At 50.8% G+C, this 16913-nt stretch overlaps 1 non-coding gene across 1 annotated transcript; it reads right to left on the bottom strand.

The window, feature by feature from the left end:
* Positions 1–7667: 7667 nt before the first annotated feature.
* Positions 7668–8340, bottom strand: LOC101168020. The gene is made up of 3 exons (XR_002872568.1): positions 8265–8340; positions 7846–7923; positions 7668–7761 (listed from the first exon to the last, which is right to left on the bottom strand). It is a non-coding gene; the product is annotated as an uncharacterized LOC101168020 (transcript).
* Between the last annotated feature and the right edge of the window lie 8573 nt (positions 8341–16913).

Genomic DNA, 16913 nt, shown 5'->3' with positions numbered 1-16913 from the left:
ACTGCTCCTCCAGCCCTCCTCACTGATCCTTCAGCTCCTCACTGCTCCTCCTGCAGCTCCTACTGCTCCCTGCCAGCTCCTACTGCTCCTGCAGCTCCTACCGTTCCTGCAGCTCCTCACTGCTCCTGCAGCTCCTACTGCTCCTGCAGCTCCTATTGATCCTGTAGCTCCTACTGCTCCTGCAGCTCCTACTGCTCCTGCAGATTCTGCAGCTCCTTACTGCTCCTGCAGCTCCTACTGCTACTGCAGCTCCTGCAGCTCCTACTGCTCCTGCAGCTCCTCACTACTCCTGCAGCTCCTACTGCTCCTGCAGCTCCTCACTGCTCCTGCAGCTCCTACTGCTCCTGCAGCTCCTACTGCTCCTGCAGCTCCTACTGCTCCTGCAGCTCCTGCAGCTCCTCACTGCTCCTGCAGCTCCTACTGCTCCTGCAGCTCCTACTGCTCCTGCAGCTCCTACTGCTCCTGCAGCTCCTCACTGCTCCTGCAGCTCCTGAAGCTCCTCACTGCTCCTGCAGCTTCTCACTGCTCCTGCAGCTCCTACTGCTCCTGCAGCTCCTGCAGCTCCTCACTGCTCCTGCAGCTCCTGCAGCTCCTCACTGCTCCTGCAGCTCCTACTTTTCCTGCAGCTCCTACTTTTACTGCAGCTCCTCACTAATCCTGCAGCTCCTCACTGCTCCTGCAGCTCCTCACTGCTTCTGCAACTCCTACTGCTCCTGCAGCTCCTCACTGCTCCTGCAGCTCCTACTGCTCCTGCAGCTCCTACTGCTCCTGCAGCTCCTGCAGCTCCTCACTGCTCCTGCAGCTCCTGCTGCTCCTGCAGCTCCTACTGCTCCTGCAGCTCCTACTGCTCCTGCAGCTCCTGCAGCTCCTCACTGCTCCTGCAGCTCCTACTGCTCCTGCAGCTCCTACTGCTCCTGCAGTTCCTGCAGCTCCTCACTGCTCCTGCAGCTCCTCACTGCTCCTGCAGCTTCTCACTGCTCCTGCAGCTCCTGAAGCTCCTCACTGCTCCTGCAGCTTCTCACTGCTCCTGCGGCTCCTCACTGCTCCTGCAGCTCCTCACTGCTCCTGCAGCTCCTCACTGCTCCTGCAGCTCCTCACTGCTCCTACAGCTCCTCACTGCTCCTGCAGCTTCTCACTGCTCCTTAAGCTCCTGAAGCTCCTCACTGCTCCTGAAGCTCTTCACTGCTCCTGCATCTTCTCACTGCTCCTGCAGCTCCTACTGCTCCTACAGCTCCTCACTGCTCCTGCAGCTTCTCACTGCTCCTGCAGCTCCTGAAGCTCCTCACTGCTCCCGCAGCTCCTCACTGCTCCTGCAGCTTCTGAAGCTCCTCACTGCTCCTGCAGCTCCTGAAGCTCCTCACTGCTCCTGCAGCTCCTGAAGCTCCTCACTGCTACTGCAGCTTCTCACTGCTCCTGCAGCTCCTAACTGCTCCTGCAGCTCCTCACTGCTCCTGCAGCTATCGAAGCTCCTCACTGCTCCTGCAGCTCCTGAAGCTCCTCACTGCTCCTGCAGCTCCTGAAGCTCCTCACTGCTACTGCAGCTTCTCACTGCTCCTGCAGCTCCTAACTGCTCCTGCAGCTCCTCACTGCTCCTGCAGCTCCTGAAGCTCCTCACTGCTCCTGCAGCTCCTACTGCTCCTGCAGCTCCTCACTGCTCCTGCAGCTCCTGAAGCTCCTCACTGCTCCTGCAGCTCCTCACTGCTCCTGCAGCTCCTGCAGCTTCTCACTGCTCCTGCAGCTATTGCAGCTCCTCACTGCTCCTGCAGCTCCTCACTGCTCCTGCAGCTCCTACAGCTTCTCACTGCTCCTGCAGCTCCTGCAGCTCCTCACTGCTCCTGCAGCTCCTCACTGCTCCTGCAGCTCCTCACTGCTCCTGCAGCTCCTCACTGCTCCTGCAGCTTTTCACTGCTCCTGCAGCTCCGGCAGCTTCTCAATGCTCCTGCAGCTCCTACTGCTCCTCCAGCTCCTCACTGATCCTGCAGCTCCTACTGCTCCTGCAGCTCCTACTGCTCCTGCAGCTCCTACTGCTCCTGCAGCTCCTCACTGCTCCTGCAGCTCCTACTGCTCCTGCAGCTCCTTCTGCTCCTGCAGATCCTGCAGCTCCTGCAGCTCCTCACTACACCTGCAGCTCCTGCAGCTCCTGCAGCTCCTCACTGCTCCTGCAGCTCCTACTGCTCCTGCAGCTCCTACTGCTCCTGCAGCTCCTCACTACACCTGCAGCTCCTGCAGCTCCTGCAGCTCCTTCTGCTCCTGCAGCTCCTACTGCTACTGCAGCTCCTCACTAATCCTGCAGCTTCTCACTGCTCCTGCAGCTCCTACTGCTCCTACAGCTCCTCACTGCTCCTGCAGCTCCTCACTGCTCCTGCAGCTCCTCACTGCTCCTGCAGCTCCTCACTGCTCCTGCAGCTCCTACTGCTCCTGCAGCTCCTACTGCTCCTGCAGCTCCTCACTGCTCCTGCAGCTCCTCCCTGCTCCTGCAGTTCCTCACTGCTCCTGCAGCTCCTGAAGCTCCTCATTGCTCCTGCAGCTTCTCACTGCTCCTGCAGCTCCTCACTGCTCCTACAGCTCCTCGCTGCTCCTGCAGCTTCTCACTGCTCCTGCAGCTCCTGAAGCTCCTCACTGCTCCTGCAGCTCCTCACTGCTCCTGCAGCTCCTCACTGCTCCTGAAGCTCCTCACTGCTCCTGAAGCTCTTCACTGCTCCTGCAGCTTCTCACTGCTCCTGCAGCTCCTACTGCTCCTACAGCTCCTCACTGCTCCTGCAGCTTCTCACTGCTCCTGCAGCTCCTGAAGCTCCTCACTGCTCCTGCAGCTCCTCACTGCTCTTGCAGCTCCTCACTGTTCCAGCAGCTCCTACTGCTCCTGCAGCTCCTGAAGCTCCTCACTGCTCCTGCAGGGTTCTCACTGCTCCTGCAGCTCCTCACTGCTCCTGCAGCTCCTGAAGCTCCTCACTGCTCCTGCATCTCCTACTGCTCATGCAGCTCCTCCCTGCTCCTGCAGCTCCTGAAGCTCCTCACTGCTCCTGCAGCTTCTCACTGCTCCTGCAGCTCTTGCAGCTCCTCACTGCTCCTGCAGCTCCTCACTACTCCTGCAGCTCCTACAGCTTCTCACTGCTCCTGCAGCTCCTGCAGCTCCTCACTGCTCCTGCAGCTCCTCACTGCTCCTGCAGCTCCTCACTGCTCCTGCAGCTTCTCACTGCTCCTGCAGCTCCGGCAGCTTCTCACTGCTCCTGCAGCTCCTACTGCTCCTCCAGCTCCTCACTGATCCTTCAGCTCCTCACTGCTCCTGCAGCTCCTACTGTTCCTGCAGCTCCTACTGCTCCTGCAGCTCCTACTGCTCCTGCAGCTCCTACTGCTCCTGCAGCTCCTGCAGCTCCTCACTGCTCCTGCAGCTCCTACTGCTCCTGCAGCTCCTACTGCTCCTGCAGTTCCTGCAGCTCCTCACTGCTCCTGCAGCTCCTCACTGCTCCTGCAGCTTCTCACTGCTCCTGCAGCTCCTGAAGCTCCTCACTGCTCCTGCAGCTTCTCACTGCTCCTGCGGCTCCTCACTGCTCCTGCAGCTCCTCACTGCTCCTGCAGCTCCTCACTGCTCCTGCAGCTCCTCACTGCTCCTACAGCTCCTCACTGCTCCTGCAGCTTCTCACTGCTCCTTAAGCTCCTGAAGCTCCTCACTGCTCCTGAAGCTCTTCACTGCTCCTGCATCTTCTCACTGCTCCTGCAGCTCCTACTGCTCCTACAGCTCCTCACTGCTCCTGCAGCTTCTCACTGCTCCTGCAGCTCCTGAAGCTCCTCACTGCTCCCGCAGCTCCTCACTGCTCCTGCAGCTTCTGAAGCTCCTCACTGCTCCTGCAGCTCCTGAAGCTCCTCACTGCTCCTGCAGCTCCTGAAGCTCCTCACTGCTACTGCAGCTTCTCACTGCTCCTGCAGCTCCTAACTGCTCCTGCAGCTCCTCACTGCTCCTGCAGCTATCGAAGCTCCTCACTGCTCCTGCAGCTCCTGAAGCTCCTCACTGCTCCTGCAGCTCCTGAAGCTCCTCACTGCTACTGCAGCTTCTCACTGCTCCTGCAGCTCCTAACTGCTCCTGCAGCTCCTCACTGCTCCTGCAGCTCCTGAAGCTCCTCACTGCTCCTGCAGCTCCTACTGCTCCTGCAGCTCCTCACTGCTCCTGCAGCTCCTGAAGCTCCTCACTGCTCCTGCAGCTCCTCACTGCTCCTGCAGCTCCTGCAGCTTCTCACTGCTCCTGCAGCTATTGCAGCTCCTCACTGCTCCTGCAGCTCCTCACTGCTCCTGCAGCTCCTACAGCTTCTCACTGCTCCTGCAGCTCCTGCAGCTCCTCACTGCTCCTGCAGCTCCTCACTGCTCCTGCAGCTCCTCACTGCTCCTGCAGCTCCTCACTGCTCCTGCAGCTTTTCACTGCTCCTGCAGCTCCGGCAGCTTCTCAATGCTCCTGCAGCTCCTACTGCTCCTCCAGCTCCTCACTGATCCTGCAGCTCCTACTGCTCCTGCAGCTCGTCACTGCTCCTGCAGCTCCTACTGCTCCTGCAGCTCCTCACTGCTCCTGCAGCTCCTACTGCTCCTGCAGCTCCTTCTGCTCCTGCAGATCCTGCAGCTCCTGCAGCTCCTCACTACACCTGCAGCTCCTGCAGCTCCTGCAGCTCCTCACTGCTCCTGCAGCTCCTACTGCTCCTGCAGCTCCTACTGCTCCTGCAGCTCCTCACTACACCTGCAGCTCCTGCAGCTCCTGCAGCTCCTTCTGCTCCTGCAGCTCCTACTGCTACTGCAGCTCCTCACTAATCCTGCAGCTTCTCACTGCTCCTGCAGCTCCTACTGCTCCTACAGCTCCTCACTGCTCCTGCAGCTCCTCACTGCTCCTGCAGCTCCTCACTGCTCCTGCAGCTCCTCACTGCTCCTGCAGCTCCTACTGCTCCTGCAGCTCCTACTGCTCCTGCAGCTCCTCACTGCTCCTGCAGCTCCTCCCTGCTCCTGCAGTTCCTCACTGCTCCTGCAGCTCCTGAAGCTCCTCATTGCTCCTGCAGCTTCTCACTGCTCCTGCAGCTCCTCACTGCTCCTACAGCTCCTCGCTGCTCCTGCAGCTTCTCACTGCTCCTGCAGCTCCTGAAGCTCCTCACTGCTCCTGCAGCTCCTCACTGCTCCTGCAGCTCCTCACTGCTCCTGAAGCTCCTCACTGCTCCTGAAGCTCTTCACTGCTCCTGCAGCTTCTCACTGCTCCTGCAGCTCCTACTGCTCCTACAGCTCCTCACTGCTCCTGCAGCTTCTCACTGCTCCTGCAGCTCCTGAAGCTCCTCACTGCTCCTGCAGCTCCTCACTGCTCTTGCAGCTCCTCACTGTTCCAGCAGCTCCTACTGCTCCTGCAGCTCCTGAAGCTCCTCACTGCTCCTGCAGGGTTCTCACTGCTCCTGCAGCTCCTCACTGCTCCTGCAGCTCCTGAAGCTCCTCACTGCTCCTGCATCTCCTACTGCTCATGCAGCTCCTCCCTGCTCCTGCAGCTCCTGAAGCTCCTCACTGCTCCTGCAGCTTCTCACTGCTCCTGCAGCTCTTGCAGCTCCTCACTGCTCCTGCAGCTCCTCACTACTCCTGCAGCTCCTACAGCTTCTCACTGCTCCTGCAGCTCCTGCAGCTCCTCACTGCTCCTGCAGCTCCTCACTGCTCCTGCAGCTCCTCACTGCTCCTGCAGCTTCTCACTGCTCCTGCAGCTCCGGCAGCTTCTCACTGCTCCTGCAGCTCCTACTGCTCCTCCAGCTCCTCACTGATCCTTCAGCTCCTCACTGCTCCTGCAGCTCCTACTGTTCCTGCAGCTCCTACTGCTCCTGCAGCTCCTACTGCTCCTGCAGCTCCTCACTGCTCCTGCAGCTCCTACTGCTCCTGCAGCTCCTACTGATCCTGTAGCTCCTACTGCTCCTGAAGATCCTGCAGCTCCTCACTGCTCCTGCAGCTCCTACTGCTCCTGCAGCTCCTACTGCTACTGCAGCTCCTGCAGCTCCTACTGCTCCTGCAGCTCCTCACTACTCCTGCAGCTCCTACTGCTCCTGCAGCTCCTCACTGCTCCTGCAGCTCCTACTGCTCCTGCAGCTCCTACTGCTCCTGCAGCTCCTCACTGCTCCTGCAGCTCCTACTGCTCCTGCAGCTCCTTCTGCTCCCGCAGCTCCTCACTGCTCCTGCAGCTCCTGAAGCTCCTCACTGCTCCTGCAGCTTCTCACTGCTCCTGCAGCTCCTACTGATCCTGCAGCTCCTGCAGCTCCTCACTGCTCCTGCAGCTCCTTCTGCTCCTGCAGCTCCTACTGCTACTGCAGCTCCTCACTAATCCTGCAGCTCCTCACTGCTCCTTCAGCTCCTCACTGCTTCTGCAACTCCTACTGCTCCTGCAGCTCCTCACTGCTCCTGCAGTCCTCACTGCTCCTGCAGCTCCTACTGCTCCTGCAGCTCCTGCAGCTCCTCACTGCTCCTGCAGCTCCTGCTGCTCCTGCAGCTCCTACTGCTCCTGCAGCTCCTGCAGCTCCTACTGCTCCTGCAGCTCCTTACTACTCCTGCAACTCCTACTGCTCCTGCAGCTCCTACTGCTCCTGCAGCTCCTACTGCTCCTGCAGCTTCTCACTACTCCTGCAGCTCCTCACTGCTCCTGCAACTCCTACTGCTCCTGCAGCTCCTCACTGCTCCTGCAGCTCCTCACTAACCAGCAAATATTCCGTTTTTCATGATTTCTGCTACAGATTCACAGTGTTTGTTGGCTTTTATTGGTGGACGTTGAATACAAACACAAACATTTCTTTACATGCAGGCATAAAGAAAATTTTTTGTTCATCTTAATGTGTATAAATTAGGAAAATAGAAAAATAAATTGAGCAGAAATTGATTTTGTTTGTGATTTAAAGTGGTTTAGTGCAAGACTCAGTATTTCTGAATGTTTCCACAAGATCAGGATTTGAAAAGAGAAACTTGAGAGTAATTATGTTTTTCCAGAACAATGGATCAATCATTTGATTGCAAACCTAAATGAGAGCAGGAAAACTGATGCTAAGTGTTTCAGCACAGCAGTGACAGGCTTCAGTCCTGCAGAGAGGCCTCTGAACCTCGATGTTCCTCCAGATCTCTGCTGTCATCCTGAGAGGAGAGGACAGGACATACAGCAGCTTTTACATTTATCTTTGCATGAAGGGTCGCAGAAAAGAGTGAGGATGACTCACTCTGAGGTCAGACTGGGGCGGGGAGGAAGACGAGGATGCTGCTGATGCAGGTAGGAGCTTTGTGCGACCAGACAGCCACTTCTTCATCCTGCGATCTGCAAGGGTTTCATGAAAGCTGGCGTGAAGCTCAGTCATTTATTTTGTAACGACACTGAAGACGACAGTTTCTAAACGTAAAGAGACACAAGTTTTGCTCTGGAACCTTAAGGGTTCCTGAGCCTCAGCAGAACTCAGCAGAACCTCCAGATGCTCACAGAACCACCCCGGTGTCAGAGTCAGGGCTCTGCTCAACCTTTCAGATTTCCTCCTAATTGTCCCTTAACCTACTATTTGGGAACTGAATGCTGTCATTCCAGAAGGAGTTCAGTGAACTTCAAAAGATGATAATATGAAGATGACTTATACCCCCCTAAAGATGACGTGTTTACCCCCCATGTCCAATGAGGTGCAGCTCTCACTCAGACTCACTGTGCTTCCTGGAGTGCAGCACGGCTTTGTAAGACGCCAACATGGCAAACGGGTGGTGGGACAGAGTGAGGGGGTACACGATGGAACCCTGCGGCTGGGACACGCAAAGCCTCTTTTAGTAGGATAGAAAAGAGGCTAAAAAGGGCTGTTTCCATGGAAACCCGGATCCAGTTTGTACCTGGGACGAGTGGCTGGGGTACAGAGCCACGGGTTTGCAGCTGTACAGATCCAGGATCTGCTCCAGCGGGACGCTGCTCTGAAACACAGAGGTCAGAGGTCAAACATACAGGTATGAAGCTATCGGTCACATTGACTGAGGATTACTCTGACAAACGTGTTCAATCAAAATGCATTTATTGAAGAGAATCAGAAGGTCTGGGATCTTACAGAGAAACTGCTTTAGAATTTCCTTCATTCAAATAAAAAGACAGATAGCTGAGACGTTTACTGAAAGGATAGATGGAAACTTCTTTATCTTTTGGATCCTTATTGAAATATCTTCTTCCTCGCCGTCTTCTCAACATTCTTTCACCGTGACAAATGATGTTACAGACTTGTACAAGCCCCCAGACAGGGCAGTAACTCTCACAAACTCACCATGATGATTCCAGCAAAGGACGACAGGATCATGGCTTCCCTCTGAGCGCGGTCCGGATACGCTGATCTCCCCACGCTGCAGGTGGCGCCACTGAGGAGTTCATTACAGGAATCTTACTTACAACCATGCTAAGAGCTTGTGTTAGAAACACTAATGACGGAATAAACCAACATGGCATCCAAGTCAAGTCTGCACCGTTCGTCCTTCCTGCTCAGCCACCAGAGGGCAACGCTGAGAGCGAGGTCATAGTGGGCCTGTAAGCAGACAGAGGCTCCTCCTGATTTAGCCGACGTCAACAGAACTTTGGATCACACCTCTTTACCATCTTTACCAGGTCATCCAGCACCGAGGACGCTCCTCTGCCAGCCGGGTCGAAAGACTTCTCCCTGAGCTTCTGCCCGATGTAATCAGAGCTGTTTGTGGGAGAGAAGATGGGGCTGCCACTCTTATTCAAAAATTAAATACACTCTCTGGCCACTTTATTAGGCACACCTATCCAGCTGTTCATTAATGCACATTTCTAATCAGCCAATCACAAGTCAATGCATGCATTCATGGTCCAGACCATCTGCTGCAATTCAAACCAGCATCAGAACGGAGCAGAAAATGGGATTGAAGTGACTTTGAACATGGTTGTTGGTTCCAGACGGGCTGGTCTGAGGATTTCAGAAACTGCTGATCTACTGGGATTTTCACCCACAACCACCTCTAGGGTTTACAATTCCCACAGACTCACCAAAACTGGACCGTAGAAGATGGAAAAACGTTGTCTGGTCTGATGAGTCTCCATGTCTGCTGCCACATTCAGATGGTAGGGTCAGAATTTGGGGTCAACAACATGAAAGCATGGATTCATCCTGCCTTGTATCAACGGTTCAGGCTGGTGGTGGTGGTGTCATGGTGTGGGGGATATTTTCTTGGCATACTTTGGTCCCCTTAGTACCAGTTGAGCATGGTTCCAACACCACAGTCTACCTGAGTATTGTTGCTGACCATGTCCATCCCTTTCTGACCACAGAGGACCATCTTCTGATGCTACTTCCAGCAGGATAAGGCTCCATGTGATCAAGCTGGAATCATCTCAGACTGGTTTCTAGAACATGACAATGAGTTCTTTGGACTCAAACGGCCTCCACAGTCACCAGAACCCAATAGAGAACCTTTGGGATGTGGTGGAACGGGAGACCAGCATCATGGATGTTCAGCAGACAAATCTGCAGCAACTGATGCTGTCATGTCAACATAGACCAAAGTCTGAGGAATGTTTCCAGAACCTTGTTGAACCGATGCCACCAAAGATCAAGGCGGTTCTGAAAGATACGGGGTCCAAGCCGGTTCTAGCAAAGTGGACCTGATAAAGTGGCCGGTGAATATTTGCTCAAATAATGTTTCATGACGTTCACTCACATGAGGGCCTTGACTTCTCTCTTCAGCTGCTTCACTTCCATGATCTGCATGAAAGGTTTTCCAGGGAATCCTGCAAAAATGCAGCAGGAAAATCTCAGCATCCATGTTTTATACCAGGACAAACATGGAAAAGTCCAATTTTTGCCTGATAAAAAGTGACTCTTGTCTCTGATCACACTTTGTTCATCCACAGGACATGAGCTCATCTGCAGATCTCCTACAGGAACCACATGAGAGCTCATAAGTAATCTTATCTTGTGTCATTTGAAATCACATAAAGAGTCTTATCATTTTTATTCATACTTTTTTTTTACATTTTTTAATGTGTGTTTGTGTTGGTAAATAAGAAATTGCAATAATGCATTGCTGTAATTTCTCCAATACAATCAATATGTACTTAATCTGATATTTGATCTGTGGAATGTAAGAATGATTTCTGAAATAATGCTATGTTATTAATACGCACTTCATCTTTATCGTTTTAGTAATCCTCATTTAATGACCTGTACTTGTGTTGGTAAAGTATAAATAAGAGCGGCCACAGACGCTGCTAAAGACCAGAGACAGTAGGTTCCTCCTGGGATGAAGTACAGAGCGTGACACGACCTTTGATCAAAGATAGGTCGCTGTTTGAAGGGGATCTGTGCATACTAGAAGTGCTTGAGGACTCTCTTCCAATCACGGTCCCCACTCTAAAACCATATTCTCCGTCACCAAACGAACTTCTCTTTGCAGGTGATAAGATGTGATCTGTCTCTGACCTTTAGGAAGGAATGGTGCCGACGCCAAGAGGAGAGGCAACCCGAGACACATCTGCATCAAGGAGAGACTCTGTCCGCCGGACATCGAGCTGCTGGCTGTCAGACTTCTGCCATATTACCTGCCGCGGGAGTTCTTGCATGTTATCGTGATTACTGCATATATCCCCCCCATCTGCTAACGCAGAGGTGGCCTGTGAGCTTCTTCACACTGTGGTGTCTCAGCTGCAGACAGCACACCCCCAGTCTTTTTCTCTCATCTCCGGAGACTTTAATCATGCTTCACTTTCCTCCACTCTCCCAAACTTCACCCAGTATGTTACGTGCCACACCAGGAACAGCAAGACCCTGGACCTACTGTATGCAAATGTGAAGGATGCCTACAGCTGTTCCCCCCTCCCCCCACTAGGTTGCTCAGATCACAACCTGGTTCACATTTTACCTGTCTATAAACCCGTGGTGAAACAACAACCTCCAACTACACGATCTGTGAGAAGATGGACAGAAGAAGCCAGTGAGAAGCTGAGGGTCTGGTTTGAGACCACAGACTGGGAGGTTCTGTGTGGACCGCATGAGGACATCGACAGTCTGACACACTGCATTACAGACTACATAAACTTCTGTGTGGAGAACGCTGTGCCCACCAGGACGCTGCAGTGCTTCCCCAACAATAAACCATGGGTGACCCCTGAGCTGAAGACCCTGTTAAACCAAAAAAAGAGGGGACAAAGAGGAACTGAGGAGGGTGCAGAAGGAACTTAAAGTGAAGATTAAGGAAGGTAAGGAGAACTACAGAGGAAATGTGGAGAACCAACTACAACAAAAGAATGTGAAAGAGGTCTGGAGAGGCCTGAAAACCATCTCTGGACTCAACACAGACAATAGATTCAATCACGGTGATCAAGAGTGGGCAAACGAGCTCAATTCATTTTTCAATAGATTTGACCCAGGGCCCGCTCCCCCCACAACTACCCAGTCATCATTGGACCATTCCAAATCCCAAATATGCCGGTCTCAGCTGCCACCCCCCACCTACTTATCAATGTTCGTGCCATCACACATCCCCATGACAACATAACAGTTTTTCTCAGTCGCTTTAGTACAATTCTCAGATCAGAATGAAATTCCCAAAACTATTTGTTCAATCTTCACATCATGATGTCACTTGTGCACATCATATAAGCAGTTTCTCACTTCTTTGAACAAGTTGCAATTGCTTTAGTACATCCATGCAAATGATTATGTACAATTCTCTGCTCTTTGCTACATTATCAATTGTTTATGTCATGTTGATCAAAATGTGTTATATAGTTCACTGTGCAATAGTCTTCCTCCTCAAAACACCTAGTCATTAGTTCATCGTATCAGTCATTAACTGCAAAATGGTTGACCAAGTTGTCATAATGTGACAAACATATTTGGCTGCATTGCAAGAGAGGATATTCGCTATGATGTGGATGAGAATTTGTGGCCTAACATACAGGAACGACAAGAGGTGTAGGGAGACCACACCAATTCCTACTGCACTGCCTGTACTGTTGGACAGAATATTGTCCTATCTTATTTTTCCCTTTGTGTTACTGTTTGCAGTGGGTTTTTTCAATGTTGGTATGACATGGTCTGTCAACAAATTACAATAGGAACAATAAAAGTGTAAATGTGAATCTTGTCCAGTCTCTTGCAATCAAACAAAAAAGGTGTAACTTCCATTTTACAATAATTGTCATCCAAACTTTGGCCATAGTTTACATCATTATATTATTATATTGACAACATGACTAAGTAATTTGACTGTCTTGTTCGTAGACAATGACACAAGGACTTGACATTCTGATGGCACTGACATGGTCAGTGACATAAAGACAGTTTGGAGAGATGAACAAAAGATTTTGACCAAGTTACAGGCTTTTGCAAGAAATCCATAGTGTTTTGCTGTTTGTACAAATTGTTTTGAGAAATGCACACACGTATTTGCAAACTTCAATTCTGATCTAAGAATTGTACTAAAGTGACTGAGAAAAACTGTAACCCCCCCGCCAACCCCCTCTACAATCCCCTTCTTCGCATTGCATAACTCCCAGCACCCAAAACCCCCCACCCAGCCTCAACATAACAAAGGATCTGGGGCCTCATTTATAAACGTTGCGTACGCACAAAAGAAGGCGTACGCCACTCTCTACGCAATAATTGAGATTTATAAAAAGCAAACTTAAGGGGAAAATGTGCGGTCCTTCACGCTCTGACCCAGGCGTACGCACAAAAACGGGTGAAATGAGAAACGGCGACACCGTCGGCAGATGGAAGAAACACGTGAAAGTGAAAATGACAATCCTGTCTCTCAGAAATAACATGAAGACTTCACAAAGCAGGTCTGACAATTAACAGCTACACCAACACCCATTTGATCGATCAGCAGTGAAACAAACAAAAAGAATCAAACGAAAATTACAACAGAAATTCAAATGAACACTTATTTGCAGAAAGAAAAGTGAAAAATGTTCTGCAATATTGGCATGTTGTGCAATTCATCCTCATAAATAATATATTTAACAGAACGAAATAATGTACAAAACTGATATTCTCCTCAATGTGTCTGTCTGGAGGAGCAGATATAGGTGCAATTAGACAGACAGACAGACAGACAGATGTATTAATTGTCCACTGGGGAAAGTTGTTTTCATCGTAAAACATTTCTTCGTAAGATATGGAATTATGGTATTCATACATACGCCATACAATGTCTGGCGTATGTATGCATGTCTGAATGTGACATACAGCAACAAGAAATTACATTTGCTGATCAATTTCCCATTTCCACGTGGATTATTACCGACATCTGTAGCTTGTCAGATGTAATTAAATGGAGGGAAATAAAATGCTCCATCACAATGCGTAATGACGCACAATGGCTGATCTTGCGCTCTTAGAAGATGTGGCAAATGGAAGAATTCAGAGTGAACGCATCTTTAGACAGCAAGAAGACTTGCTGGCAAACGAGGACGAGTGGCTTATGAGCAGGTTCCCACTTCCTCAAGCCGTCCTGTTGGAGCTTTTGGGGGGGTGTCACCCGGTGGATCTGGCGTGTCGGCGTCCCCCTGCGCCTCAGTCACCACTCCACTTAAGGGATTCCTCAATTATTGCTGCCAGTCTGTCATCAAGAGGGGTCAGCACCGGTGTCTCTCCCCCCCCAGTGGCAGACACACTCTGGCGATGCAGCGCCAGACGTTTTTTTGCCTCGACTTTGATGTCCGACCATTTCTTTTCTTTCTGCCGCCGTCTGCCACTCACGTGCCTTTTTGGCATTAGTAATGCCCACACTGTGCCCTCCAAACAACACTTTTCTCCTCTTTTCCACCTCGCCAACGATAACTTCTACTTCACATTGAGTGAAGTTACGTTTTATTGATTTCCTCTCTGTGTTTGCCATGGTTTCGCAATCAATGAATATTCATTTGTGGGCGTTTCACTGACTATTTTTGGGCAACTATGGGCGTGTCATGAAGCCGCAAAAGCTGCGCAGCATTTAGAATCGGTTGTGATTTATTAAGAGAAAGATGCGTAGGATGTGCGTGCGCACGGTTTTATAAATCCGAATATTTCTGTGCGTACGCACGTCCTATGTTTCATTCGTACGCCACTTCTGACGCAAATCCTACGCAAAGTTTTAGAAATGAGGCCCCAGGTGAGAAGAGAGCTTCAGAGGATCAAGACCAGGAAAGCCACGTCTCCAGATGGCATCTGCTCCAGACTGCTCAGGGACTGCGCTGCCCAACTCTGCCTGGTTGTAGCGTACATGTTCAACCTGAGCCTCAACATGAGGAGGGTCCCCGTGCTGTGGAAAACCTCCTGCGTGGTCCCAATACCAAAGACCGCACAGCCAAGGGAGCCCAAGAATTTCAGACCTGTGGCTTTAAGGTCTCTACTAATGAAGACCTTAGAGAGTCTGATCCTGAATCACCTCCAGCCCCTAGTGACCCCAGTAGTTGACCCTCTGCAGTTTGCGTATCAACCGGGCATTGGAGGACGCTTTCATCTGCTTGATGCACAGAACTCTGCTACACCTTGAGGAACCTGGAAGTACTGTCAGAATCTGAAAGCTGGAAGGAGCTGGGGTTGACAACCAGATGACCTCGTGGATTGTTGACTACCTCACCAACAGACCACAGTGTCAACCACAGACTGTGTGTTTGCCCAGGTGGTCTGCAGCACAGGGGCTCCACGGGGGACAGTGATCTCTCCTTTTCCTTTCACACTCTACACATCTGACTTCCACCATGACTCAAACAGCTGCCAGATTCAGAAGTTCTCCGATGACACAGCCATCGTTAGACGTGTGTCAGAGGGAAACGATCTGGAATATAAGAAGGTGATCAAGACTTTGTGGACTGGTGTGAACTCAATCACCTTCACATCAATGCCACCAAAACAAAGGAGATGGTGGTGGACTTCCACAAAAAGGCTTCTCAGTCTCCTCCAGTGGTCATTCAGGGACTGGACATTGAGAGGGTGGATGTGTATAAGTACCTGGGCGTTCACATCAACAATAAACTGGACTGGTCAGACAACACTAGGGTCCTGCATAAGAAGGGCCAGAGTCGCCTCCACCACCTGAGGAGACTGAGGTCCTTTGGTGTGTGTAGGCCACTACTCAAGACCTTCTATGAGACTGTCGTTGCATCAGCAACTTTCTATGCTGTGGTCTGCTGGACCACAAAAAGAAACTGGACAAGCTGGTGAAGAGAGCCAGCTCTGTCCTGGGCTGTCCCCTGGACTCAGTGGAGTCTGTAGGTGAGAGGAGGATGCTGACCAAGCTGTCCAGCATCCGGAACAACCCCTCCCACCTTCTGTGTGTGACGGTTAGGAGTAGCTCGTTCAGCCGCAGACTGCTGCACCCCCAGGGCAAAAAGGAAGTATACCGGAGGTCCTTCATCCCAACAGCAGTCAGGCTATACAACAGCATGGTCTAGGACTGCTGAAACCGCTGCTGTTATTTAATTATTTAACTTGTATTTATGATGTGTACTTTTACTTCCACTTTCTATTATTACAATTTTATTCTTACTCAATGCTACTTTGTTTTTTTCTAACTGCTATATTTCTTGTTTTGGCATCTGTGACAACTGAATTTCCCTCCGGGGATCAATAAAGTCCCATCTTATCTTATCATATCTTATCAACCTCACAAACTGTTTCTCTGGATCAATGCCACTGAAGGTAAAGACTTTATTCACGGAAGGCCTATTTGGTAGCAGAAGACCATAAACATTCATGCAGATTCTCAGCTCTCAAAGAAGTTGTTAAAGACTGGACTTGGTTCATCCTAAGCGTTTTAGCTCTGCTCAGTGAGGCGGTCTTAAATCCAAATTAACAGACTTTTTTTGAAGTAGATGGTAGCAAGTGAGGAAGGAAGTCTTGGAGTTTAGCAGTCATTTCTGGTGTGACGTCTCTTTTGCCTGGCAGGACTTCAGCGTGAAAGAAAAGATTCCAGGGTGTGGTCTCTTTCAACGACTGATCAGAAGTGGATCCTTCAAAGGTGCATCGATTGATTCCTCCTGATCCACCATGAGGCGTAACGTTGGGTTTGTTGTAGACCTGTGGTTTTGGCACTCCTCCCATGTTGACTCTCTCAAAAATGTGTCATGATTCTCAACCTACTTTTTAAAACAGGAACATGAGCCCCTCTGCTGCCCCTTATCGGGTCTCTTATCTTTCCGTCAGGAATCACAAATGACACTATGGCTCTTTCATTTGGAGACATGAACCACTGCCTTATGAAAGCCCAGCGGAGTTTGACTCTCCATTATATCTCTCTGTTTCAAAATGTACAGGCTGAGAAATGTTATCAGGACTGTTTATTAATTAATCTAATTATTTAGTCATTTAAATTCCTTCTTGGAGTGGTACCACAATATGTTCAATGCTGCAATGCAAGTATGTGACATAAATTTGGATTGATTTGGATGTACAGCCAGAGGCAGACATCATGCTTGACCTAAAGGTTTGATATCTCACCCGCATTAGGAAGCACAGAGGTTTCTTGTGGTTGATGAGCGCGTTTCTGCCCGTCTCAGGAGGAATTCTGGTCCACTCCTGTTTGCACTGGCTATGTCCTAGAAAACGACACAGGTTTTTGGATTTTGACCAAAACAGCTTAATTATAATTACAAGACCACTGATCCATTGAAAATGGATCAAAGATGATTGCTGTGGGACTTCAAGTTTTTTTTGTTGTTGTGGATTATCTCTGACAAACTGAAGCCTGCAAACTACTGACAGACCTTTTTCCTGATATTTTTTATTTATTTTATAATCTTCTTTCTCTTTTGGCTTTTCCCCATCAGGGGTCGCCACAGCGAAACAACCTCTCCTTTGAGGATGAGACGCATGGTTAACTTGGCAATGTTTTACACCGGATGCCCTTCCTGATGCAACCCTCTCAATTTATCTGGGCTTGGGACCGGCACAGAAGCAGAGAAGAGAATA

The sequence above is a fragment of the Oryzias latipes genome, chromosome 21 (assembly GCF_002234675.1).
Source record: "Oryzias latipes chromosome 21, ASM223467v1".
NCBI classification, from domain to species: Eukaryota; Metazoa; Chordata; class Actinopteri; order Beloniformes; family Adrianichthyidae; genus Oryzias; species Oryzias latipes.
Note: the sequence above shows the minus strand (reverse complement) of the source record. Positions and strands in the feature narration are given on the sequence as shown.